The sequence below is a fragment of the Cervus canadensis genome, chromosome 26 (assembly GCF_019320065.1).
Source record: "Cervus canadensis isolate Bull #8, Minnesota chromosome 26, ASM1932006v1, whole genome shotgun sequence".
Taxonomy (NCBI): Eukaryota; Metazoa; Chordata; class Mammalia; order Artiodactyla; family Cervidae; genus Cervus; species Cervus canadensis.
In genome coordinates this window covers 46,193,070-46,219,296 of record NC_057411.1, presented here as the reverse complement: position 1 = coordinate 46,219,296, position 26,227 = coordinate 46,193,070, and the positions used below count along the sequence as shown (strand labels likewise).

General features: G+C 44.9%; 1 protein-coding gene across 2 annotated transcripts in view; it reads right to left on the bottom strand.

Moving 5' to 3' along the window:
- C1QTNF7 (C1q and TNF related 7) overlaps positions 1 to 26,227 on the bottom strand; it is a 122,939-nt gene that overhangs the window by 55,382 nt on the left and 41,330 nt on the right. Inside the window, exon 1 of one of the 2 annotated variants that reach the window (XM_043448238.1) lies at positions 22,192 to 22,581. The exons of the other annotated variant lie outside the window; for it this stretch is intronic. The gene's annotated coding sequence lies outside the window, so the exon portion shown is untranslated. Of the gene's footprint in view, positions 1 to 22,191; positions 22,582 to 26,227 lie in introns of those variants that run through there. 2 annotated transcript variants of the gene reach the window in all.

Sequence of the window (26,227 nt, the reverse complement as noted above, 5' to 3'; positions counted from 1 at the left end):
GTGCACAACCGCTTCGGTCGTGTCCGACTCTCTGTGACCCCCTGGACTGCAGCCCACCAGGCTCCTCTGTCCATGGGATTCTCCAGGCAAGAATCCTGGAGTGGGTTGCCATGCTCTCCTCCAGGGGATCTTCCTGACCCAAGAATTGGACCCGAGACTCTTGTGACTCCTGCATTGCAGGTGGACTCTTTACCCACTGAGCCACTTGAGAAGCCCCCAAACACCTATATCTTGGGTATTTTCTGAAAATTATAAAATAAACATTTTCACCATGAAAATTAAAATGATATAGCGGTATACAAAGAAAACAGTGAATCCCTTTTTCACAAACCCCCTCCTTTGAATCCTAGTAACCAACCCACAGGCACAATACTCCACACTTTTTTTTTTTCAAACTCTGTACAAACACGTCCACATACTATGATAATTTTCTTTAGAAAGCTGGATGCTTGTTTTCTACAACTTGCTGTTTCTCTCCATGGTGTTCAGTGATTGTCCGTCCCTGCCCTCAAGTCGGAGGTTCTGTGGTCTAAGGGAAGTCTGAGTCATCCCGACATTCCCCTAAGGATATACATCAGGCTGCCAAGTTTTGTCAATTCAGCGATCTCTTTTAAATTTTTTTTTTTAATTGGAAGATAGTTGTTTTACACTGTTGTGTTGATTTCTGCCATACAACGTGAATCAGCCATTGGAATACATACGCCCCCTCCGTCTGGAACCTCCCTTCTACTGCACCCCCTCTTCCCACCCCTCTGGGTCATCACAGAGCCCAGGTCGAGCTTCCTGCGTTATACAGTAACTTTCTGCTAGGTATCTGTTACACACGGCAATGTACATGTTTCCATGCTAATCTCCCAATTCGTCCCACCCTCTCCTTCCTCCGCTGCATCCACAAGTCTGTTCCCTGTGTCTATGTCTCCATTCCCGCCCTGCAAATAGGCTCATCAGTACCATTTTTTTTCTGGATTCCGTATATGTGTGTTAATATACAGAATTTGTTTTTCTATTTCTGACTTACTTCACTCTGCATAACAGGCTCTAGTTTCAGCCAGCTCTCCCCTAAACTGACTCAAAGTTATTTCTTTTATGGAATTCCACGATTTCTTATGAGCTCTTGCTATGCCCCAAGCTCAGAGAGGTGACCTCATTGGCCTAGGTCACACAGAAAGGGAGTGACCAGGAGTGACGGTTCTTGAACTCATCAGAATTCTCAGGGGACCCTCTTAAAACCGCAGATGCCCAGACCCCACCCCACAGGTTCAGAAGCAGGATCTTTAGGGGTAGGGCTTGGGAGTCTGCATTTTAACAAGCTCTCGGGTGATTCTGGGGAAGGTCTGGTTGGGAACCCGCTGCTCTAAAATGTGTGTTAGCTTTCCCAGAGGGTCTGCTCCCTCCCACCCTCTTGCAGACACCGTGGGAGAGTCCTGCAGAGTGGCCCCAAGGGATGAGTGCCCAGTTAGGGAGACTGTGTCTCCAGGCAAACTCACAGTCTATTTCTGAGCTTTTATTGCCATTGTTATGATGCCTTGTGGCTCAGCTGGTAAAGAATCTGCCTGCAATGAGGGAGACCTGGGTTAGACCCCTGGGTTGGGAAGATCCCCTGGAGAAGGGAAAAGCTACCCGCTCCAGTATTCTGGCCTGGAGAATTCCATGGACTGGATGGATAGTCCATGGGGTCGCGAAGAGTCGGATCGACTTTCGTATATGATTCTTCCTAGCTGGCGGTTAGCAGGGGCCCAGACTTTGGCATTCACCTCTCTTCCTGTTTTCTCTCCCGCTACACTTTCACTGAAATTCCTCTTGAAAATACTCTTAATGCTTTGTTTTTTTAAGAATGAGAATTATTGCAGTTTCTTGCTAGGAGATGGAGAAAGGACATATGTTGACAAGGAGACAGAGCAACTTCATAAGGAATTCCTGGCTCAGGTGTCTCTCCCATTATCTTGTCTAATCTCCCCTCCCTGGGAGCCTCCTGGTCTCAATTCACAGTCCAGGAAGGAGCCTGCCTCTATGGGAGGTCCTGCAGGACTCTTGGAGTGTGCAAGGCAGTGCTCACACCCCTGGGCTGGGCGGCGCCCTGGGTCAGATGCCTGTAACGGAGCTGAAGGGGCAGTGGGCTTGGGAGAGAAGGTTCAGTTCACCTACAGGGCCTGCCCCTCCATCCTTTACGGCCCTGTGGGGCTGACATGGAGGTTGTGTCCATGCTGGGCCATTGTGGTGAGGAGTGAAAGAGACGAGGTTAGGTAAGTGCCTCTAGATACATAGACAATGGCATGGACCGCGATGGGATGAACGTGCAATTTCAGTCTCCTGGGAGAAAATGGAGCCGGGTTTCTCCATCTCTGCAGTGGAGTCTAGGGATTTTGATAGGAATAGCATTTAAATGCCATGTGGATGAGACAGAGGATGAGATGGTTGGATGGCATCACAGACTCAATGCACATGAGTTTGAGTAAACTCTGGGAGTTGGTGATGGACAGGGAGGTCTGGCGGGCTGCGGTCTCTGGGGTCGCAAAGAGTCGGACATGACTGAGCAACTGAATTGAACTGAACTGAAAACTTTCTCTAACAAAGCCGTTCAAACACTATCATTCAATCCAGGGCTAAAGAAATATTCTAGAAGACCTCGTTTACTCCTGCTTAAAGTAAGTCCAGGTAGTAACCTAGACATCATGAATACTCTCTCCCATCCCTCCTTCCCTCTGTGGTCTCTTGCCTCTCTCCCTACCCACCTGTTTGTGGGGCCTGGTGGCGCCTGGTGAAGTTGAGTTGAAGTCTGTAAGATCAGGGTTCAAATCTTACCTCATCTACTTAATTTCTTTATGCATCAGCTTCTTAATCCAGAAAAAAAAAAGAGAATTAAAATACCTACTAAGCCAGATGATTTTGAGGGCCAGTAACAATTGTTGATATTTATAAGACACTTAGTATATGCCCCCTGGAGAAGGAAATGGCAACTCACTCCAGTATTTTTGCCTGGAAAAATCCCATGGACATAGGAACCTGTCGGGCTACAGTTCATGGGGTTGCAAAGAGTCGGGCATGATTTAGCAATTGAGCCTGAGTATATGCCGAGTGCTTTACCTGTATTAACACATTCAGTCTTTATAGTTATCCTATGAGGCAGGTACTACTATGATCCCATTTTGCAGATGAGAAGACTGAGAGAGTGAGAGATTAAAAAACTTGCCCAAAGTCATATAGCTAGTGAGGAACAAATCTACAATTCTCACTAGCGTGTGTGCTCAGTAGTGTCCGACCTTTTACAACTCCATGGCCTGTAGCCCGCCAGGCTCCTCTGACCATGGAATTTCCCAGGCAAGAATATAAGAGTGGATGGCCATTTCCTCCTCCTGGGGACTGTTCTGACTTAGGGACTGAACCTGTGTCTCCTGCATTGGCAGGCAGATGCCTTACCACTGAGCTACCTGGGAAGTCCAATTCTCACTATTTCGTTTTCTCAGATGAAAATTCTGAATGTAAAGGATAACCTGCATTGACTATGTTAGTAGAAGAGAACAAGTCTCTCAACCTGTGGGTCATTTTGCCCAGATAGTGATACTTTTTCCTGCTAGCTTTTTTTCTTCCTGCTTCCTTTTTGCAATACAAACTTAAGCCCCACCACATGGATAAAGCTCTCTCCATATCTTATTTTCAAATGACTTATGATTTATAAGGCATATTTGCATACATTGCACTTGAGTTTTAATAACACTTGTAGCCATGAGACACAGTAAGTGTTGTTATGAGCCCATATTTGGAGATGAGGAAATAGAGCCTCAAAGTGAGGGCAGGACACCCAGTGGGATTCTCAGCTCTCTTCTGACTGGCACTGGTTTCTGGACTGTGAGTTGTAATGTTCCTACAGAGACCCCTGCTTTTTACTGTCTACCCGCTATCTGTTCCTGCTTCTGGAAGGGCCTCTTGATTTCCCCCTGGGGACCTTTTGCTCTCTCCACCCATGTTCCAGCCTTTCCAGGTTATTACATGGCTCTGGTCACAGTGATTCATTCTTGGGGGTGGGGAAGGGCTAATGACTTACACGAGTCCAGGGAAACTCAACGCTGGGATGACTTTAAGATGTGAGCCTGGAGCTGTTGGTGACCCTTTCTGCCTCTTTCAGGAGAGACCTGATCAACCACAAAACCACCTCAGAAAAAAGCAGAGCTAAGACATGCAGAAAGGACAGGGATTCAGACTATGTTCCTTAGAGGACCTGGTTCCAACCGAACCTGAAGTTGAACTTCTACTCCAGACTTATGTATTAATGAATTCCTCCTCCCCCCCTTTTTTTTTTGCTTTGAAGCATTCAAATTGGGTCTTTTCTCACTTTAAGTTGAGAGAGTGCTAGCTAATAGCCTTTGCAGAGAAATTGCTTCTCAGGGCATTATTTAATTTTATGATTTAATTATTTTTCCCCTATTTTAATTAGAATGCCTGATACTGATTAGGTGCCCATAAATATTCGTCAATTCATTAATCATAAGTTTAGTAGAAGATGGGAATTTTGAACTATTGCTTAAAAATCTTTGCACACTGGGCAAATATGAACTTTCTTGAAATATCCAGAGAAATTTGGAATAACTTTTCTTTGGGGTTCTTTCCAACATGTTTTATTTCCCTCTGAGATCAACCATAATTCACATGGGTTTACTCTGGAGAAACTCATATTTTATTTTTAGTACTGTGTGCTCAAATTCCTTCTGAAGAATTTTTATCACTTAAGCCCAAAGATCTGATTTTTCTGAAGTACAAGGTGGACCATCTTGCTCCTCTTCGTATTATGCTCCATGGATTCTTGTTTACAGAAGGAACTCCCAAAATGGATCTATAGATTTTAAGGGATACACTGATGTCATGCTCAGTTTGATATATCAGTTTGGTTACACTTCGGTTCCCAGTTTCTCACCAAACATTCATCTAGCTTTTGCACAGAGGGTATTTTGTAGATGTGATTAGAATCTGTGACTGGTTGACTTTAAGTAAGGGAGAGTTTCCTAGATAATCTGGGTGGACACGATTCAATCAGTTCAAAGGTCTTAAGCACAGAGCTGGGCTTCCCTGAGAAAGAAGAAATTCCACCTACAGACCTTAGCATCAGCTCATCCCTGACAATTTTAGTCTGCCTTTCCTGGAGGTCTCCCTGACAGATTTCAGACTCTCCAGACAATCTTCCCAACCACATAATCCAGTGTTTCACAATACATCTCTTAATGTATATATATTACCTTCAACTGATTCTGTTTCTCTGGTTGAACATTGACATATACAACCCCTCACTCCCCGAAGAGTTAGGTGGGAGGGGAAATAAAAGCATCATGTTCATAAGGACCCTTGTCCCATCACAAAGACCAAGTCTGTGGGATAAAGGCTGAAGTTTTCAACATGATGCACAGTTCTCCATAACCTGCATCTGCTGACCCTATCCTTTCACATCTCAACTAGGATTACCAATGCACCTGGACCTCTCTAGAGGGTTCATGAAAGTCTATGTTGGGAGCAAGGAAGGCATCTCAGGACTCCCTGGGTGCTTCAGGTAAGGCTTCCCACTCTCTCAGCTCCAAGCCTCTGTGGATCTGTCAAGGTTTTTGCTTTTCTTCTCCTTTCCTTGTCAGCCTCACTCACCACCACTCTGCCTTGAGACCCTCAGGGAAGCCTCATCACATCCTTTATGCAATTCATGCCCTTCACGCTCCCAGGTCATCACTCATCCCATGGACTCTCATTCTGATGGCCCCTTCTCCAGCCCAGCTCCCACCCCTTCCAGGGGTAGCCCAGATGTCCTTCCCTAGTTTCCCTTGGAACTCAAGTTCCACTCATACCAGCAAAGTCCTCTGTATCCTCCTCCTCCTTTGTGGATGTTCTTTCACTTCCTTGCTCTGACCAAAGCCTGGGTCTCCACTGAGGTCATTGCTGTCCCTGCAGCCCACTCAAGTGGTAGCTGCTTCCTACTTTACTCCTCATTCCACTGGGCCTGGAGGTGAAGTAGGTCACCTCTTTGCTCCTTCCTGCTCTTTCCAGATCATTCATTCTCCTGCCTTCTTGTATCCCTCCAGCACTGAGTCTCATGTCGTTAGTCCATGCCATCCACCAGTCATTTCCTAATCTATACTGCGTGCCTCAGTTTTGGATATGTTGGCTGCTGGCCCCGTCAGTCTCTCCAACATCACTGTCATAATTCTCAGTGACTTCTGTATCTACTTAGAAAACCCATCACCTATCCTGGCTTCACAGTTTCTGTGGGAGTGTAATAAACACACAACATACATTGTATAGAAATAGAAATTATCTGGGTGATTAGAATGTATATATGTTATACATACATATATAATCATACCATAGTGTATAGAAATAAAGTAAATTTTACATATATAGTAATATATATTACTCTATATACTAGGTACATTACTCATATGTTACCTTCTTTAGACATTTCCCCTCCAGTCACTGCCCCATTTCACTGGTCTTCTTTATTGTAAACACCTTGAATAACTGATCTCTATGCTCAACTCCTTGAATAAATGATATCTACAATTTCATCCCTCCCATTCTCTCCCAAACCTACCCCATCTGGCTTCAGCCCACCACTCCTCTGAAATCACCTTTGTCAAGGTCATCAACAATCCCGCGTGTCTACATCAGTGGTCTCTTCTCAGTCCTCATGGCACTGACTTACAGCTCTTCCTTTCTTTCCTTCACTCATCCTGAGGAACCACCGTCTCTTGGTTTTCCTCTTGTCCTTTGTTTTTCATTGTCTCCCTTCCTAGGTCTGCTACTCCTCCTAACCCATAAATGTTGGAAACCCAAGGCTCAGTCCTCAGATCCCTTCTCTTCTCTATTGACATTCTCTCGCTTGGTGAGCCCATCCAGTCACATGACTTGAGAAGTTTATTTCCAATTTAGAGCTTCCTCCTGAACTCTGGACTCACGTCCAATCACCCCTAGATATCTCCACGTGTGTGTCTAATAGATTCCATGACCCTAACGTGTTCAACAAGGAGCTCCTGAGGTCTGCTTCCTCAGTTGCTGCTGCTTCTTCAGATCCCTAGTTGATAACAAACTCAGATGTCCAGGCCAAATAACTTGGAGAACCCTTGATGCTCTTCTTCCCATGAATCCTTCTGACTTTCCTTAAATGTTATCTCAAGCATCTCACCATTGCCCAGCATCTCTATGGCTGCCACCTTTGCCCTTATCAATGGAATCTCCTGCCTGAATTAGTGCGATCACATCGATTTGGACTTCTTGCTCCTGCTCTTGGGGAAGCCACTCAACAGAGAAATATTATTATGATCCCCAGATTGATCCTTCATGGGAGGTCCATATGACCCTTCTTAGGGTGAAAATGAAAGGCTTAGAATGAGCCACAGGTCTGCCCTTCTCCACCACATTACCTCATGGTCTACTTCTCTCTCCTTCACTCATTGCTGCTCCAAACATACTGTCTCTGTGCTGCTCCTGAAGCATATCCCTGTCACTGAAAGATTGCTTACATTCTTCTTTCTGCCTGGAAAGATTTCCCTCAGATGCGTGTCTCTGTCTCTATCTCTATTGCATTTCTATTTCTATGTCATTGTGATATTGTGATGTATGTATATTTGGTCTTCCACTAGCTTCTGACACAGAGCTTCTGAAACTCTTGGAATTTCCTAAGTGATGAGACCCATAAAGGTATCACCTACTATGTTATTGTTGTTGTTTAGCAGCTAAGGGTTTATTCAGGATCAGCAGAGAATTGCAATTTGTGCTCTGCAAAACCACACTGAGCTGTGTGCAGGGGAAGAACTTTTTTCTTCTTTTTTTAAAAATTCTATTGGAGTATGGTTGCTTTATAATGTAATGTTAGTTTCTACTATATGGCAAAGTGAGTCAGCTATTTTTATACATATATCCCCTCTTTTTAAAAATTTCTCTGCCATTTAGGTCAGCCCAGGGCATTGAGTAGGTTCTCATTAGCTGTCTATTTTATACATAGTAGGATATATATGTCAATCCCAATCCCCCAACTCATCCCACCTCCTTCTCCCTCCTTGATGCCCAAATGTTTGTTCTCTACATCTGTGTCTCTATTACTGCTCTGTGAATAGGTTCATCTGTACCATTTTTCTAGATTCCACATATATGTCTTAATATACGATATTTGCTTTTCTCTTTCTGACTTCCTTTTGTATGTATGCAGGTAAGAGGAAGAGGAAGTTGGGAGGGCTCTGGTAGAGTCGGTGGCTTTTAACTGGCTGAGCCCTTGCCAGGAAGGAAGAGGAGTCTGATAGCAGGGCATGAGAACTTCCCTTTCTAGTCTCCTAATTTTATTTAATTGAGGTTTCTGTTTATTAATTTTTTATATTTATCCTCTATTCTCATTTATCATCTGTACTTAACCTGTAACTCCATCTAGACCGATACCTACACCAACACTTACATTGACATCTACAGCTGTATCTGCACGTGTATCATCATTTTCTACCACTTTTTAAAGATTTGCTCTCAAGCTGCAGTTGGTCAATGAAGCCTCTCTGGACCATTACTCTTAAAACTGCAAATCCAACCATTCCACACCCTTTTAAACTTTATTTTCTCCATCACATGTGTCATCATCTAACATGCTATTGTGAACAAAAAATGTGGCCTGCCACTACAGTAAACAAAGAAGGTTGCCTGCCATTCCTGTAAACAGGATGTTGCGGTCAACAAGCTTTCAGCCACTGCAGCCACCCCAGACGGCATGCCCCGAGGGGATTCAGCATGGAGAAAAACAGGCCGCTGGCCCTAGACAGTTAAGATGCATAGCTCAGAAATGGTTTCAATGAGGACAGACACTTGCATCTTCCCGTACATAGAAAAGCAGCAAAATCATTAACGTGAGTTGTTTGTTTGTGATTAGCAGTAATTTTTTGATGTTTGATTACAGCAAAAACTCCTATATATCCTGGCTCCCTTTTTCCCTCTTTGAACAGTTCCTCAGAATTATCTGAGAGTTTGTCTCTTGGGCTACAGTCCTTAGCAAGTTCTCCGAATAAAATGTAACTTGCAACTCTTAGATTATGCATTTTTTTCCATTGACACTGCGTGTTTACTTATTTATTTTTGTATCACCTTTTCTCCTCCTAAGATGTAAGATGCTTGAGGGTAGGTATTTTCATTCATGCTTTTGGTTTCCGAGTACAGAGCATTTAGAACAATATCTGTGAGTATTAGGGATGTGTATCGGTTGATGAAATAATTAAAGCTAGCACTATTGAATCTATGCATAAAGTAGATAATTAACAAGAACCTACTGTACAACACAGGGAACTCTACATAATGCCCTGTAGGAAAGGAATGGAAAGGAATCTAAAAAGAGGGGCTATATGTCTACATAGAGCTGATTCACTTTGCTGTATAGAAGAAGTTAACACAACACCGTAAAGCAACCACTGCCGTTCAGTTGTTAAATTCTGTCTGGCTCTTTATGACCCCATGGACTGCAGCACGCCAGGCTTCCCTGTCCTTCATTACCTTCCATAGTTTGCTCAAATTCATGTCCACTGAGTCAGTGATGCTATCTAACCATCTCATCCTCTGCCACCCTCTTCTCCTTTTGGCTTCAATCTTTCCCAGCATCAGGGTCTTTTCCAGTGAATCAGTTCTTTGCATCAAGTGGGCAAAGTATTGGAGCTTCAGCTTCAGCATGAATCTTTCCAATGAAAGTTAATTTAAAAAAAGCTAACAATGTTGATAAACACTATTTTTGGGGACCCATGAGTGCTCACACACATCCAAGTCTTTAATTATACAGTTTCTGTAGCCGGCCTCCCTCCATGGGTGCCCTGGAGGAGTCTCACGCGAAAGAGACAGGCCAAGCAAAGGAACGTTTTGTTAGAGCTGGTGCTTGGGTCACAAACACGGAAGAAAGACCCCGGAACCCTGGTGGTTTGGGCTGGGACTCGGGCATGGTTCGTGCTCTCTGCAGATATTATTCCCGTTGCCAGCAAAGGCAGGTCCAGGAAAAACAAAAACAAACAGACAGCTTTTTCCTTTGGCTTCTAGGTCTGGTTTTGAACATAACAGTCTGGTATTTAAGCTTTTTGGCTGGTGAAATAAAATGCCACAAATAGAATGTCCTTAGTCAACTTCATTACATTTTATGATTGGGCTTACGATGGGGTCTGTCTTTAAGGCAGAATGATTTAATGTAAGATGTAATCTGTAAGGTGAAGATTGTCAGACTTTCAATATATGTCCACTTTATTGTGAATTGTTTCAAGGGTGCCTGCAATTGGCGTTGAAACCACAAGCGTCCTAGCAAGTCTACTGAGCACCAGAGTGGGGATGACGTCATCTGTCTAGCCTGGCCACCCGACAGTCCATTTTCAGAACAATGGTCCTAGTGGTCTTGGAGAATTTAAGTCCGAACCTGTCAGCACTCTCCTGTTCACAGCCCGGGAAGAGCTTCGAACATCCCTCAGGATGAAGCTCAAAGCCCTAGGTCTGGGATGCTCTGGACCGCCACTCCCTTCTGACCTCACGTGTCCACTTCATGTGCTTCTTTCCAGTCACCTGGTGTCCTCCTGTTCCTGCAACAAGCCAAGCATCATCAGTCCTGCCTCCTCTCCTGCTCGTTACAGCCCTGCCCAGGTGCCGGTGTGGCTCATTCCTGTGCCTTCAAGTCTCAGCTCAGATGATGGCTCTCCATGGCCCCAGCCTTCTCTGACCCATCTGTCTAAACAACACATCTGCCCTCTTTTTCTTCACTTTCTTATCATGGTCCTCATCACTTGTGGTGCAATGTGTGTGGCAGACATATGAGTGCACGCGTGCGTGTGCACACACACATACACACACACGTGTGTTTTCTTTGTCTGTCTATCCCTCAAACGAGCTCTGCCAGGAGTGAGTTTGCTTTCATCCCAGCTCTGTCCCAAGTGCCCAGGATAGTGCCAGCCTTTTGTGGATTCTTGATCCTGTTTCCCTATGACTGTAGTGGTTTTGTGGTAACCAGAAATCCTAACAGGCAAGTCAAGTATCAATTGCTCAGTTGTGTCTGACTCTTTGCAACCCCATGGACTACAGCCCACCAGACTCCTTTGTCCATGGGATTTCCCAGGCAAGAATGCTGGAGTGGGTTGCCATTGCCTTTTGCAGCGGATCTTCCTGACCCACGGATCGAACCCGGGTCTCCTGCATTGCAGGCAGATTCTTTATCATCTGAGCTACCACAGGAGCTAACAGGCAAGCCAAAGAGACTAGCAATTACTCAGTTACATGAGATGAAAGAGGGGCTTCCCTGGTGGAGTGCGGGTGCAGAGGCTGCAGAGTCCACTTGCCAATGCAGGGGAAACGGGTTCAAACTCTGATTCAGGAAGATTCCACGGGCCACAGAGCGACTAAGCCCATGCCTCACAACTACTGAGCCTGTGCTCTAGAGCCTGGGGGAACGCAGCTACTGAGCCTGTGAGCCTCAGCTCCTGAAGCCCGAGGGCCCTAGAGCCCGTGGTTCCGCCATAACGAGACGCATGCGCACTGCAACTAGAGAGTACCCCCGCTCACCGCGCCGGGAGGAAGCCATCACGGCAACAAAGGCCCAGCACGGCCAAAAACAAATTAAACAGACATTCTAAAATGAGATGACAGAGAGGGGAATAGAGAAAGGGAAAAAGAGAGAGGGAGAGAGAGAGAGGAGACTGAGATGGATGGACAGAGAGACAGCGAGAGACCAAAGACAGGGAGAGGTTGAGAAAATTACTGCTCAAGAAACTCGAGACTCCTTCCCTTGTTCTCACGAGTGGTTTCTCCTGGGATTTCTGAAAGCCCAGCTGAATCTAGACCTGGTCCACTCCTGTCTGCGCTCTCCCCATCATAATGTGGGCGAGGGGAGGGCGGGCCAGGAAAGGCGAAGCCGGAGCTCCCACCAGAAGCCACCGCCTGCTCCCTTTCTTCCACCAGCTGCCCCTCAGGTCTGAGCACAAACCTTCCCCTAACTGACCCTTCCGAGTTGAAATAATCCAAGGGAGACAGTCTAAATCTGAAACGTTTGGGAGCGAAGAACCTGATCCGGCCCGGGAAAGCTGATGCTTATTAAGATCTTCAAAGGCCGAACAGGCGAACAGCCCGTGTTTTAAATTATCTTCCTCTCGTTTGTCATGTCGGCAGCAATTTCAACAGCACTAAAATCCAGAGCTCCAAGAGAGCACTTCTCCTCCAGCACGCACCTCTTTGCTGGAGAAGTTCCAGAACATTCTCCAGACTCATGGGTCATGGAGAGAGAATACGTGTGGTCACAGGGGCCTCTCTGACACAGGCTGCACCTGGGCCAAGTTATTTCCAAAACTGAGATGAGTTTAGAGAGGTCTTTATGGTTCAGGGTTTAAAATAAAAGTTTCGGGAAGGCTCACGTGTTTCACTTAAAATGCAAAATATATGGGTGGTGTCCTGATGGCTATTTTTATACGAGGCCTTTTGGAGACAAACATTTGCTATCAATTTCAACCTGCCAAGCGGAAAGAAGGGAATATAATTTTTTTTCTAGTGCTTACTTACTCTCGTACAGTAACTTGTCTGGATGCTTGCAATACACACTTAACCAGCTCACTGTCCTGATCTTAAGCTATGGTCCCAGTTCCAACCTTCTACAGAAGAACAAAGAGCATCGTCATGATTCCTTCAACTTCCCTCTTATCCTTAATTTGGGCTTCCCTGGTGGCTCAGTGGTAAAGAGTCTACCTGCAGTGTGGGAGACCCAGATTTGATCCCTGAGTCAGGAAGAGCCCCTGGAGAAGGGCATGGCAACCCACTCCAGTATTCTTGCTGGGGAAATCCCATGCACAGAGAAGCCTGGTGGTCTACAGTCCATGGGGTCGCAAAGAGTCAGACATGACCGAAGTGACTAAGCATACACACACACGCAGGACCATCCTTAATTTACTCACGTTCCCATCCATTCTCTCTCGCATCCTGCCTGTCTCAGTGGACACAGGACTCATGATTGCTCAAGCCCAAGCCTTTCCCAGTCCATCCTAAAGGAAATCAACCCTGAATATTCATTGGAAGGACTGATGCTGAAGCTGAAGCTCCAGTACTTTGGCCACCTGATGTAAAGAGCTGACTCATTGGAGAAGACCCTGATGTTGGGAAAGATTGAAGGCAGGGGGAGAAGGGGGTGGCAGAGGATGAGATGGTTGGATGGCATCACCAACTCAGTGGACATAAATCTGAGCAAACTCCTGGACATAGTGAAGGACAGGGAAGCCTACCATACTATAGTCCATAGAGTGGCAAAGAGTGAGACACAACTTAGTGACTGAACAACAACCACAAAGCCTTTCAGGAGTGCTTGTTTGAACCCATGTCTCACTTCACCTGGATGACCTTCTCTCCTTCCTTATGTCTTCAACCTCCACCACTGGCTGGTTGCTCTCAGCCTGTACTAAGGCACAAGTCTCTTTCTACCCTTGAAATAACCTTGACCTGGCTCCCTTGACCCAACTCTAACCACCATGTCTCTCTGTTCTTCCAAGGAAAATAAAATTTGTTGGTTAATGGCATATTGTAGACTCCAAAAGGAGATGACTTAGCGACTGAACAATACCAGAAGGGGTGAAGGAGGCAAATCTACTCTTCAGAGGTTACTCCCTAAAAGCATCTATGTATGTCCAGCCATCCTGTGCTTGGGAGTAGGTGGTGATGACTGTTTCCTAACTACACCAAAATGAAGGCCCAAACCTTGTGTAAAATTTCCCAGATCTCCTTGGTTTCTAGAGTGTTCTAGCCAAGACCAGCTAGAAATTAGAGACTGACCATTAAGGGTGAGAGGCTTGGGGGAGGTGTCTGCAGAAGTGTCTAAATACAGCAAGGAACATATAAGGACAATGGAGGGTCACCATGGTTTCTGTTCTGGTTTTGAGGCTTTATGGACAGAGTAATCAGTGTCAGGACAGTTTGAAAGGAGTGTTTCCAGGAAAACTTTTCAGAAGGATGTTTCCAGTAAAGACTTGAGTCTTTGAGTACAAGCACAGCTACTTTGGGGCCAGGTGACTCAACGTGTGGACATGGTTCTCTCTCTGGTGAGTCAGATGGTAAAGAATCTGCCTGCAATGCAGGAGACGTGGGTTTGACCCCTGAGTCAGGAAGACCACCTGGAGAAGGAAATGGCAACCCACTCCAGTACTTTCACCTGGGAAATTCCATGGACAGAGGAGTCTGGTGGTCTACAGTCCATGAGGTTGCAGAGTAGGACATGATTGAGCGACTAAATAACAGTGTTTAGCACATTGCCTCAATGATCTTCCCATCAACCAGGTGAGATAGGAGGGGCAGGCATGGTCACTTTTTTTTTTTTCCCAGCTAAGGATCCAAAGAATACGTTTAAATAGATTGTTAAAAGTCACAGAATTCATATGTGAAGGAGAACCCGTGGCTTTGAACTGCATTCTCTCATTTTCCCCTACCTTAAAATAGTGCAGAAATCAAGATTTTGGCTGCTGGCTAGATTTTGGCTCTGCAAATCTGTGAGCTCTTTTCGGTTTGTTTTGTTTCCTCCTTTTAATTTCACAGCGGTTACTATGAGGTGATAAGCTCTAATCATCCATCTTTGACTGGAAAGGTCGGAGTGACATGGGGAGATAATTAAAATGGAAAGAAAGTCAATTTAAAACCTGGCTTCCTGGGGTAAGATGAAGATAATGTATTGAAACAGCTGAATGTCTCTGTGAAGGTTTTAGCTCACATCTCGACAACACAGAACAAATTGCACAAATTCTAGGAACCACATCCCTTGGTAACAAACACTGAAGTCACTTTTTAAAAGGTCACCAAATGGCTCTATTGACTTGGTTTTGTAACATGTCACAAGCAGATGGCACTTTGAAGCAAACGAAGCAGCTTAAAAAACAAAATTGCTTAGACATTTTTGTCTGGTGTGCTAAGATAATGTGATGAAGCCCAACATGAAAGAATCTTGGCGTGTGTTGATCGAGAAAGCCTACACACCATTCAGCGGCTTTGTTCTAATTTCTTGCAATCAAAGGGTTGAGCCTTCAACTGTCAGCTCTTGGCTGAGTTGGGTTTTTATAAAGGTTTTTGCACTTGCAGAATAAAAGGTGCAAAGCAAAAGAGAAGAGAACGACTATTTGTTGAACGTCTATTACCTGTCAGACTCTTTATATATTATTTAATTTAATTTTAAAGCTATCCTACGGGTAACTATTATTACTGTTATTTTGAATAAAAGAAACTGAGGTCCAGAGACATCCCACACCTAATTATTTATTGAGCTGGGATTCACACTTTGATCTGACATCCGATACACTTCTTTCTATTACTTTGTAGTACTTCAGATAGAATGCTGTTCCCACCTACTTCTTATCACTTTTTTTCAAAGGCTATTTTCATGCTTCCAATCAAGTACTAAAATAGATGCAGCTAAAATTTTTTATGTAATGTAGTATCAAATTACAAGCATAGTTATAGCATATATTTTGACAAATACCGTAGGTTGGCTCACTTGCAACCCATCCCAATCCACTTCTCCCTTGCCTTTTTTCTACATGGAAGACTGGAAACAGTACAAACTTCCAGATCCCTTGCAGCTAACGGTGGCAGTTTGACACAGTTTGGCCAATAAGAGGCATATGAAAAGTCCCAGAAAAGGATTTTCCTTCTCAAATAAAAGCCAAAGTTTGACAAGAAGTTTGTCTGGGATATGCACTCAATGCCTGGAGCTGCAGCAGCCATGTTGCTCTTGTGAGGATGAAAGCCCCATGATAACACTATTGAAACAGGAATATGAAAGGATCCTGGTTTCTTGGTCACGTGTGAATGTTCCACCATCTTTTGATCCCCTACTTCTCAGCTTCTTCTTATGTGAGAAGAACAAACTTCTTCCATGTGAAAGAAATTGGGCCTTCTAATACAAATGTAATCCTAGCTGATACACATAATAGCTAGAATTTTAAAAGACATTCTTGCTTTCCAACAATGTTCCATTTTTGTGCAACTTTGGTCCTGATTTGTAGCTCTGAAGCATTGGAAGTACAGGCTCAAGTTAGGTAATAGAGTCATTGGAATGGTGTTCATGTAGTTGGGCACAAAGTAGGAGAGAGCTGAGACCCGTTCCTAACTGTGGGAAAAGGACTAGCAGTGACTGAGTGGCTACAGTTCTTCCAGAAAGTCTAGCCATCCCTTCAGCCAAAGCAATCAGCGTGGAGCAGGAGAGGGAGAGTAGGAAGTGGGGACTAAACCCATCACCCCCGTTTCTGCCTTGCAGCGATAGAGTTCATCTTTGGACGGGAAAACTAGAAGGAAACTAGGGGAATCATTTTGTTATCTTTTCACCTTGGGAAAGGACCACACTAGAGTCATACTAGATGTATATGATAACTGATCTGGTTTTAATAGACCTCCAAAGAAGACAAATCCTCTGCCTCTTCCCTCAGGAGGCCATTTCAACATTTAAAAACTTGCAGTAAATTCTGTTTTTTAACTTAAATAGGATGTGTAGTGCATGTGGGAATTAAAGAGCCCTTTATCTTTCTGAAGCAGAGTAGTCAAATGGCATGCTGATTGGCTTCGAACTAAGGCAGCCCTAGATTCAAGTTGTAGTTCTGCCATTTATTGGCTGATGAACTTAACTACTGTTACGCAACTACACTGCATCTCAGAGTCTCATCTGTAAAATAAACAGAGACATAGCCACACTACAGGAGGATCGCGGCAAGGAGCTAATGTATGTAAAAGGTTGAAACATCATTTGCATTAAATATAAGTGCACAAGGAGGTGAAGGGAGGGTGGGATGAATTGGGAGATTGGGGTTGACATATATACACTACTGTGTGTGTGTGTGTGTTTGTGTGTGTGTGTGTGTGTGCGTTCAGTCACTCAGTTGTCTGACTCTTTGCAACCCCATGGAGTTTAGTCTGCGAGGCTCCTCTGCCCATGTAATTTTCCAGGCAAGAATACTGAGTGGGATGCCATTTCCTACTCCAGAGGATCTTCCCGACCCAGGGATCACACCCTCATCTCTTGCATCTCCGGCATTGGCAGATGGATTCTTTATCACTAGCACCACCTGGGAAGCCCCACATACACTATTGATATTTTTAAAATTCATAAAATAGGGCTTCCCTGTTGGCTCAGTGGTAAAGAGCCCATCTGCCAATGTAGGAGATGCTGGTTCAATCCCTGTGTCAGGAAGACCCCCTAGAGAAGGAAATGGCAACCCACTCCAGTATTCTTGCCTGGGAAATCCCATGGACAGAGGAGCCTGGCGGGCTATAGGTCATGGGGTCACAGAAGAGTTGGGTAAGACTTAGTGACTAAACAACAACCATGTAAAATAGATGAATAATGAGAACCTACTGTATAGCTCAGGGAGCTCAGTGCTTCATGGTGACCTAAATGAGAAGGAAATCCAAAAAAGAGGGGATATATGTGCATGTATAGCTGATTCACGTTGCTGTGCAGCAGAAATTAACACAGCATTGTAAAATAGCTATACTCCAATAAAAATTAATTTTAAAAAATGTAAGTGCACAATAGTAGTTCCCTACCCCATTGCTCTCCCTCCTGGACAACAGTTCACTGCTTACAATTGTTTCAGAGCTTCAAGGAACATCACGGAATTGCCCACAACTCGCTCTGCTACAAGGGCTTCCCTGGTGGCTCAGCTGGTAAAGAATCTGCCTGCAACGTGGGAGACCTGGGTTCGATCTCTGGGTTGGGAAGATCCCTTGGAGAAGGGAAAGGATACCCACTCCACTATTCTGGCCTGGAGAATTCCATGGACTATATAGTCCATGGGGTCGCAAAGAGTCGGACACGACTGAGCGACTTTCTCTCTACTACCGGTTAATTAACTCCAATGTCCCAGTCTCATCCTCTTTGCTCTAACTCTTCAGCCTTTCGATTCTAACTTTGAATTTTCTAACATTGGACCGTGTCTTCAAAACAACTTTTAAAAATGTGTTTGCAATTTGGAGAGATCACAATTTTATAAATTAAGCGCCAAATATCAGCGTTTGAGAATCGAAAATATTGACCTGTACATTTTAGGTTGCCATGCACACAAAGCTCTCATTCTAAGCTGTTGACCCATGATTGGGGTTTACCCCACGGTGCTCACAGCAAAGTGGAGTAATTAGACAGTCATCTAGATCATTACAGCCAAGAATACTCTGGCCACAAATATTTAGCGAATTTAGAGACAAAGACTCCTCGGGTACAGGTTATCTGCACTGTGACCTTCACTTTGGATGGATGCCGTCTCAGCCCCACAGGAGGTCTGCTGCACCATTTTAAGAAAGGAAATGTTTCAGACCAGGCATTGTTTTTTAAAGCCATGCACATGACTCTTGGCTAGTAGAGCGTTGGATCAGCCAACTTCTGGCAGCTTCGCATCTTGGCTGCACTGACAGATGTGCGATTTCAGACTTGAAGCCACACATGAAGTCATTGGGAAGCTACACAATTCATCCCTCAAAATCTGCCATACGGTGGGTCTTGTCTTTTCCAGCAATGTAATCCCTAGGAATTGTGATGATTTGAGCTTTGTGAAAAGAATCATTAATTAATCTTCATTCATTGAGGACCTACTCATTTATCTATGTTAGGGAAAACTTTTTGAAAAAATCCCCAGGAGATGGAATGAAAGAATGAAATAACTGTAGTATAGTTTAGTTCAAGGACTTTTTTTTTTTTTTTTTCATATAATTATTCATGGCATAGGATCCCAAGACAGGGAAAGGAAATGACAAAACACACTTTCAGGACTAACAGAAGCCCCGTCGGTTTCCTCCGGCTCTGAGGTTTGTAGGTCACGAAGCCCAGACCTGAGAAGTTTCAGCGACCTGTCTAGTGTCACATGGCGAGTTAGTGGTTTAACCATGGCTTTGGTGTTTTCCTTATGATTCCAGACTGTGCTACCACCTCCTCAGTGAAGCAATGCCTGACCACCTTAGGTGAAGAAATATCCCCTTTTCTGCCCTTGCTAGTCACTCTGTCTCATGATCAGATTTTATTTTTTTCATAGCACTTTTCAGTTTCCCAGATTACATTATGATTTGTAATTCTGTTGTCTCCTTGTCTAAAGACACGAAGGCATAGGCTTAGGCTCTTGTTTACTGTTCTATCTACAATAATACTTGGCACATAGTAAGTGCTCAGTAGAAGATCCAACCAGTCCATCCTAAAGAATATCAGTCCTGGGTGTTCATTGGAAGGGCTGATGTTGAAGCTGAAACTATAATACTTGGGCCACCTGATGCGAAGAGCTGACTCATGGAAAAGACCCTGATGCTGGGAAAGATTGAAGGCAGGAGGAGAAGGGGACGACAGAGGATGAGATGGTTGGGTGGCATCACCAACTCAATGGACATGAGTTTTGGTAAACTTCGGGAGTTGGTGATGGACAGGGAGGCCTGACATGCTGCAGTCCATGGGGTCGCAAAAAGAGTTGGACACGACTGAGCAACTGAACTGAACTGAACTGAAGTGCTCAATAAATATTTGTGGCTTGAATGGACCACAGTGGAGAGGAAAGGACTCCCTGTTCATTGAGCATCTACTGTGCTGGGTTCTATGCTGAGATGTTTATGTGTGTTACACATACTTGAGAGGTGACACACGAGACAGTCTTGGAGGCACAAAGTGGTGAAGCCAGAATACAAGCCAGGGATATGTCCCTTCACACCCTGAAGTTTGCCATCACCAGAAATTATTTTCAACATTCAGAGGTTCCTGTTCTCCCACGCCCTCTGCGGCCTCCTTCTGAGGCATCTGAAGCTCCCAGACTGGGTTATGACATCCCCCTGTTGTTGGCTTGTATCTTTCTGTCCTGCCTTAGTCTCCAGAGGAATCAATCTGATAATACTTTATTCAGCACAGTAAACATTCTATGTTGCTGATTTTCTGTGTAAAGCTGATTGAGTCATTTTCTCATATTAGGGACACAACTCATGCTATTCGAATATGGTGGTGAATTCCACCAAGTTGTACTGACTTGTGACAAAAAGCTTCCAAAGGGAAAGAAACATATCTTCTGCTGATCATCGGAGACTGATGCAATCAGAGGGGTTGATGACAAGCAGTTCAGATGGTCACGGCTTAGAAGGTGATGTGTGCCAAGAGATGAGGAAAACGCTGGGATAGAAACAAGATAGTAAATACTCTGAAATAACATTGATTCTGACCACAGGGTGATCCATAAATTTGAATGGGGAAAAGAGCCCTCTTGTCCTTAACAGAACTTTTCACCTTCTTCAAGTGAAGTTTGTATGAGATGTCACGATCCATTTTTGCCCAGTTTACAAAACATGTTGAGAATAGCAACTGCTCAGCTTTGATGCACATGCAAACCCTCTGAAGAACTATTAACACAGGGACCCAGGGACCTGCTTTAGTTAATAGGCATAGAGAGAGGGCCTCCTGGAGGATAACCATCACCATCCTTCACTGGGCTTCCCTGGTGGCTCAGCTGGTAAAGAATCCACCTGCAATGCGGGAGACCTGGGTTTGATCCCTGGGTTGGGAAGATCCCCTGGAGAAGGGAATGGCTACCCATTCCAGTATTCTTGCCTGGGAAATCCCATGGACAGAGGAGCCTGGAGGGCTATAGTCCACTGGGTCACAAAGATTTGGACACAACTGAGCAACTGAACAATAAAACAGTAGCTCATGTGTGACAGAGACGAAAACGATACTTCCATTAATTCTCAAGCTTCACATGAATGCTGCTAATTAATTAATTAATTAAGGTTAGTCGCTCAATCATGTCCGACTCTTTGGGACCCCATGGACCATTGCCCACCGGGCTCCTCTGTCCATGGAATTCTCCAAGCAAGAATACTGGGGTGGGTTGCCATTCCCTTCTCCGGGGGATCTGCCTTTGATCCAAGAATCAAACTTGGGTTTCCCACTGTCATTACCTTTATTTTGTGGACAGGACATTGAAGCACAGAGGAGTTAAGTAACTGACACTGGGTCACACAGAGGCTAACTGGGGCCAAGTTGCCAAGTGCTTTGGTTTCAAACACACCGCTTTTCACCAGAGCCACCTGTTCCACAGACGACGAGACACATGGCAAGCAGCGTGCCAAACACATGGCAAAGACTCAGTACGTGGTTCCCCAGACTTGAAGAATTTCCTTTCACATTCCAAGCTTGCATCCTTCCATCTCATGACTCTCTGCACCACATGTGTTCCCGCAGCCATGGGGTTCTTGATGAGGGACCCTGGAAAAGGACACGGGGTCCCGGGGAAAGCCGTGGGGACTCATGGAGCAGAGGTCCATCAGAACAGAGCTATTTCTTTTAAAAGAACTACATTCCGGCAATGACTTCCCAGCCCTTAACCACAGTCTGATTGAAAATACTCATAAAAGACACATGCTCCAGAGCCATGTGTTATTTATGAAACTGTGCGATCCATTCATGCAATTACCATTTATACAAACCCATAGTTTTACTAACACCGCCTAGATATTTACATTTGTATATTGCAATGAATGTATTGTCTTCCCTACAGCCGCATGCAGGGACAGGCACATTTATTTAATAAAATAAATAATAATGTATTTATTATTTATTTTAGTAATAAAATAAAAGTAATAAATGTAAATACATGAATAAAAGTAAATAAATCAGCACCCTTAGCCCAAAATAAATTGAGGGGGGTATAGCTCAGTGGTAGAGCATTTGGCTGCAAAAATAAATTGAGCACACAGTTTATACTGCTGCAAGGCAATTCTCCACAGGAGAAGAAGAGTGCTAATGTTTTCTTTCTCTTGTACTCAAAAGCCTACAACACAAAGGGGACACCTTTCACCTGAATTATTTAGGCTCAGATGCGATGACAATTTTGTGTTTGGGGGGAGGTGATGGAGCCCCTTCCATTTGCTCCACAAGTGCGCACATGCACGTCACACTCCTCTTGTTTATGGATCTATAACCATGAAGGGAGGGTGTCTACCCAGTCCAGGGCTATTTGCAAAATGAACCCAGCAAAGCCGCTTCTGACGACTTTTGCTTGCTTTCTTCTGTTCCACAGGAGCAGCCCTCAGAGGAGATGTGTCATTGAGTAAGTCCGGGTCAGTAAACACCCCCTCACCCTCAGAGTAGGGCAGAGAAAGAGGAATACCCGCGCGAGCCAAAAAAGGCTCATCTCTGGGAGAAAAAAGCCTGCAGTTGTTCATTTCAATCGCGAGAAGGGACGCTGTACTTACATCCCTCGCAAGACCTTCCGGCAGCCGGCGTCTTTGAACTCTACTGCACACAGATGCGGAGCTTTCCCGTGAAATCCTCTTCCCGTTGGCAGTGAGGAGGACACATAGCTCTTTGGGGCTTTAGATTGATAAGTAATTTCCTGGTTTATTTCCAAAGCATCTTCCCAGACTTTGAGCAGAGGCAGCGGGGGAGAGAGGCCAGCCAGCCCCACGCAACGCGGAGATGCGCGGCCTACACAGACCTCCCAATGGTTTGATCAAGCCTGAAAGAAGGGTTTGTGAGCCTCACAAACAAAAACAAATCTCCTCCTCTCTCTGTTGGCTCACTCCCCGAATCGCACTTGAGAAACAGCACATAGAGTCTGGAGGATATTTGCTCTACAAGTTGTAAAATTCAAGTGAAACCGTGTCACATGTTTTTTGCTGGGGGAAGACCAGGGGCATCTTTGACAGGTCTTCAGGGCGGGTCGTGACTGTTTTCTCATGAACCTCTTTAGAGATTGTTCTTGGAGACCAGGCCACCCAGCCCCTTCAGTTCACAGAGGCAGGAGATCAAGTCGAGGGGTGACAAGTCTAAATTAGGACCACACACGTGGTGAGGGGATGGATTGGAACCAAACGACTTCCTGGTGATCAGACCACAGCTCTGTCCCCTGTTTGGAGGTGAAGACAGACACAAGGGTTTGAAATCTGGCTCTTGGTCTTTCCCATGAGACCCCATGGACCTCTGTCCATGGAATCCTCCAGGCAAGAATACTGGAGTGATTAGCCATTCACTTCTCCAGGGGATCTTCCCAACACAGGGATCAAACCTGGGACTCCCGCATTGCAGGCAGATTCTTGACCTTTGAAGCCACCATGTAGACTGGAGAATCTGCCTGGAGAATTCCATGGATGGGGGAGCCTGGCAGGCTACAGTCCACAGGGTCTTGAAGAGTCGGACACCCTGAATGATCTGCATTTTCACTTTTTTTCACTTTCTTGATGTTGAACACTCGTCACTGGATACTTCTGTCCTTAGTTCATCTGTGTCTCAGTTTTCCCAGCTACAAAATGGGGATCCTAATAACAGCTCTCCCTGCTTGGTTATGTGTTGGGCTGGCCAAAAGTTTTGTTCGGGTTTTTCTATAACATCTTACAGAAAAATCTGAATGAACTTCTTGGTCAACCCAGTAGTATGGTGATTGCTGTGAATAAGTTTCATCAAGGAAGAAAGCAATTGCACTATATGATGGATTTTTACCAACCTGGCCCACATTACACTCTTCTCTTCTTGTGATGCTCATGTTCCACCAATATTACTTTCTGTGCTAGAAGAAGCCATCAGGTGACTTGGAGGGAGGAGAATATAGGTTGGAAAATGGGATGGAGCATGGAGAAAACTTTCAATTTGGCAAATCAGGTCAAGATCAGATGACAAGATGGAGCAAAGTTTAACATTTGCTATGGCAAGGACACTGGTTCTGAAATCAGAAAGGCAGGGCTTGGCCACTGCCTCTCACACTTGCCAGCCATGGTTGGTGGTGGTGGTTTAGTTGCTAAATTGTGTCTGACTCTTTGAGACCCCATGGATTGTAGCCTGCCAGGCTCCTCTGTCCATGGGATTTCCCAGGCAAGAATACTGGGAGTGGGTTGCCATTTCCTTCTTGGGGGGATCTTCCCAACCCAGGGATCCAATCCATACATCCTGCTTGGCAGGCAGATTGTTTACCACCAAGCCACCCTGGAAGGCTTACTAGCCATGGGAACCTCATTTAACTATTCCAAACCATGCTTCCATCCGTTAGGACATGATCCCTCTCTGTTGTGCTCCCCTCTGTAGGCTGCAGTGAGATTCAAATGAGGTCTTCACTGAGCTGCTACATATCAGCCTGTTCAGGCTTTGAAATTGGAAAGCTGTGTTTGCCAGTGTCCAAAACAGCACTTCACAGAGAATACATTGACAATGGTGTGGTCCCACAGTCACGTCCCATTCATCTGTGGGATCAGTTCACACTCCTTACCGCCTGGGATCCCGGGCCTTTGACTTTTTGTTTTTCTCCTTTTAAGGAGTATATTTCTCCTTTCCCCCCATCATCCTATCTCTTGACGCTTGTCTCCCCGTGCTGGCCACTACTTGTTTTCTTAGAGTCTAAGTGTCTCCATTTCACATGCAACAGTAAGAATAAAAACAAGGAGAAAACATTTCTGCTCAACCACATAGGAAAGCATCATCTGTAGTCTTGACCCAGATTGGGTCTTTATTTTGGAAGTCATCACAGCCAAACACCAAATGAATTGAGGCTTCCTTGTGGCTCAGCTGGTAAAGAACCTGCCTGCAATGAGGGAGACCTAGGTTTGATCCCTGGGTTTGGAAGATCCCCTGGAGACAGGAAAGGCTACCCACTCGAGTATTCCGGCCTGGAGAATTCCATGAACATACGATCATGGGGTCGCAAAGAGTAGGACATGACTGAGCGACCTTCACTTTCATGTCTGCCTTTGAAAATGCTCAAGCCTGAAACCAGCTCAAGTTTAATGATTACACTCACTGCTTTTGCCCTTTCATAAATCCATTCGTTGGATGTCATTGTAGTTATGATTTGTACTTGATGATCTGTTAAGAGCAAGTTTCTAATGGAGACTTGTTTTAGTTGGCTTTGGCTGCCATAAAAAATTTCATAGGCTAGTGGCTTCAACAACAGAATATTTAAAAAATTTTCTTTATTAATTTGTTTTTGGCTCTACTGGGTTTTTGTTGCTGTGTGCTAGCTTTCTCTAGTTGTGACAAGCGGGGCGTACTCTCTAGCTGCAATGCATGGGCTTCTCATTGAGGTAGCTTCTCTTGTTACAGAGCATGGGCGCTAAGGGTACTGGCTTCAGCAGCTGTGGTGCTCAAGCTTAGTTGCTCCGAGGCATTGGGGGTCTTTCCAGTCTAGAGTTTGAACCTATGTCCCCTGCATTGGCAGGTGGACTCTTAGTCTCTGGACTACAAGGGAAGTCCAGCAATTGACAATGTAAATTGACAACTGACATTCCAGCTCAAGAGGCTGGAAACTTGAGATCAAGGTGCCTGCATGGCCGGGGTCTCATGGGAACCCAGCTGTAGTTGCAGATGGCTGCCTCTTCCTGTGTCTGCTCACAAAGGGGAGAGGGAGAGACCTTGCTCTCTCTCTCTCCTCTTATAAGGCTGCAGTACTTTTGGATCAGCTCCCCCATCCAGCCCTTATGACCTCATTTAACCTTAATTACCTCCTAAAGACCTATCTCCAGATACGCCAGATACAGCCACATTGGAGGTTAGGGCTTCAGGGTATAAATTGCGGGAGGGGTGGTGGTGGGTATATTCAGTGCCTATGGAACCTGGAGAAAGTGAGAGAAGAGAGCGAACATTTATTGAGTCCTTACTGGTGAGAAATGGGATATTTCAAGAAATAAAATATTTCCTGCCGTATCAGTTAACAAAGATGTCAGTCATCAGGGTGAGCTGGTGAGCCCTGCGGGAAATCAGAAAGGAGAAGAATACCTGCTATCTGGCAACCATCAGATGTAGCCACTCCCAATGGTGAACCCTGAGGAAACCCAGGATGCGAAAATACAGGATACTGGCCCCAGATAACTGAGGTGAGTATCCAAGGAATGATTTCAGTGAGCCCAGACTCCTGCATCTTCCCGTACATAGATAAGCACTAAATTCTTTAACTTGACATGACTGGTTTCAGATTAATTAATAGTAATCTTTCGATGTTCCTAACTATTTATGCTTTGTTGCAAAACTCTAATATATCCTAACTCCTCCCCTCACCTCCTCAGAGCAGTTTCTCAGAGCTGCCTGAAACACTGGCTTCACTTCTCATTTTATCTCATAAAACTTAACTTGCAACTCTCATGTTGTACAAATTTTTTCAACACTGGATGCAATGTCCTGCTTGTTTCTATTCTCAGTCAATCCTCACAACAACTATGAGATGTCATAATACCTTTTCCAAGGTCACAAAGCTAAGAAGTTGGCCATGTCCAAGTGTGAACTCTGGTAACCAAAGCCCTGCTCTTTCCA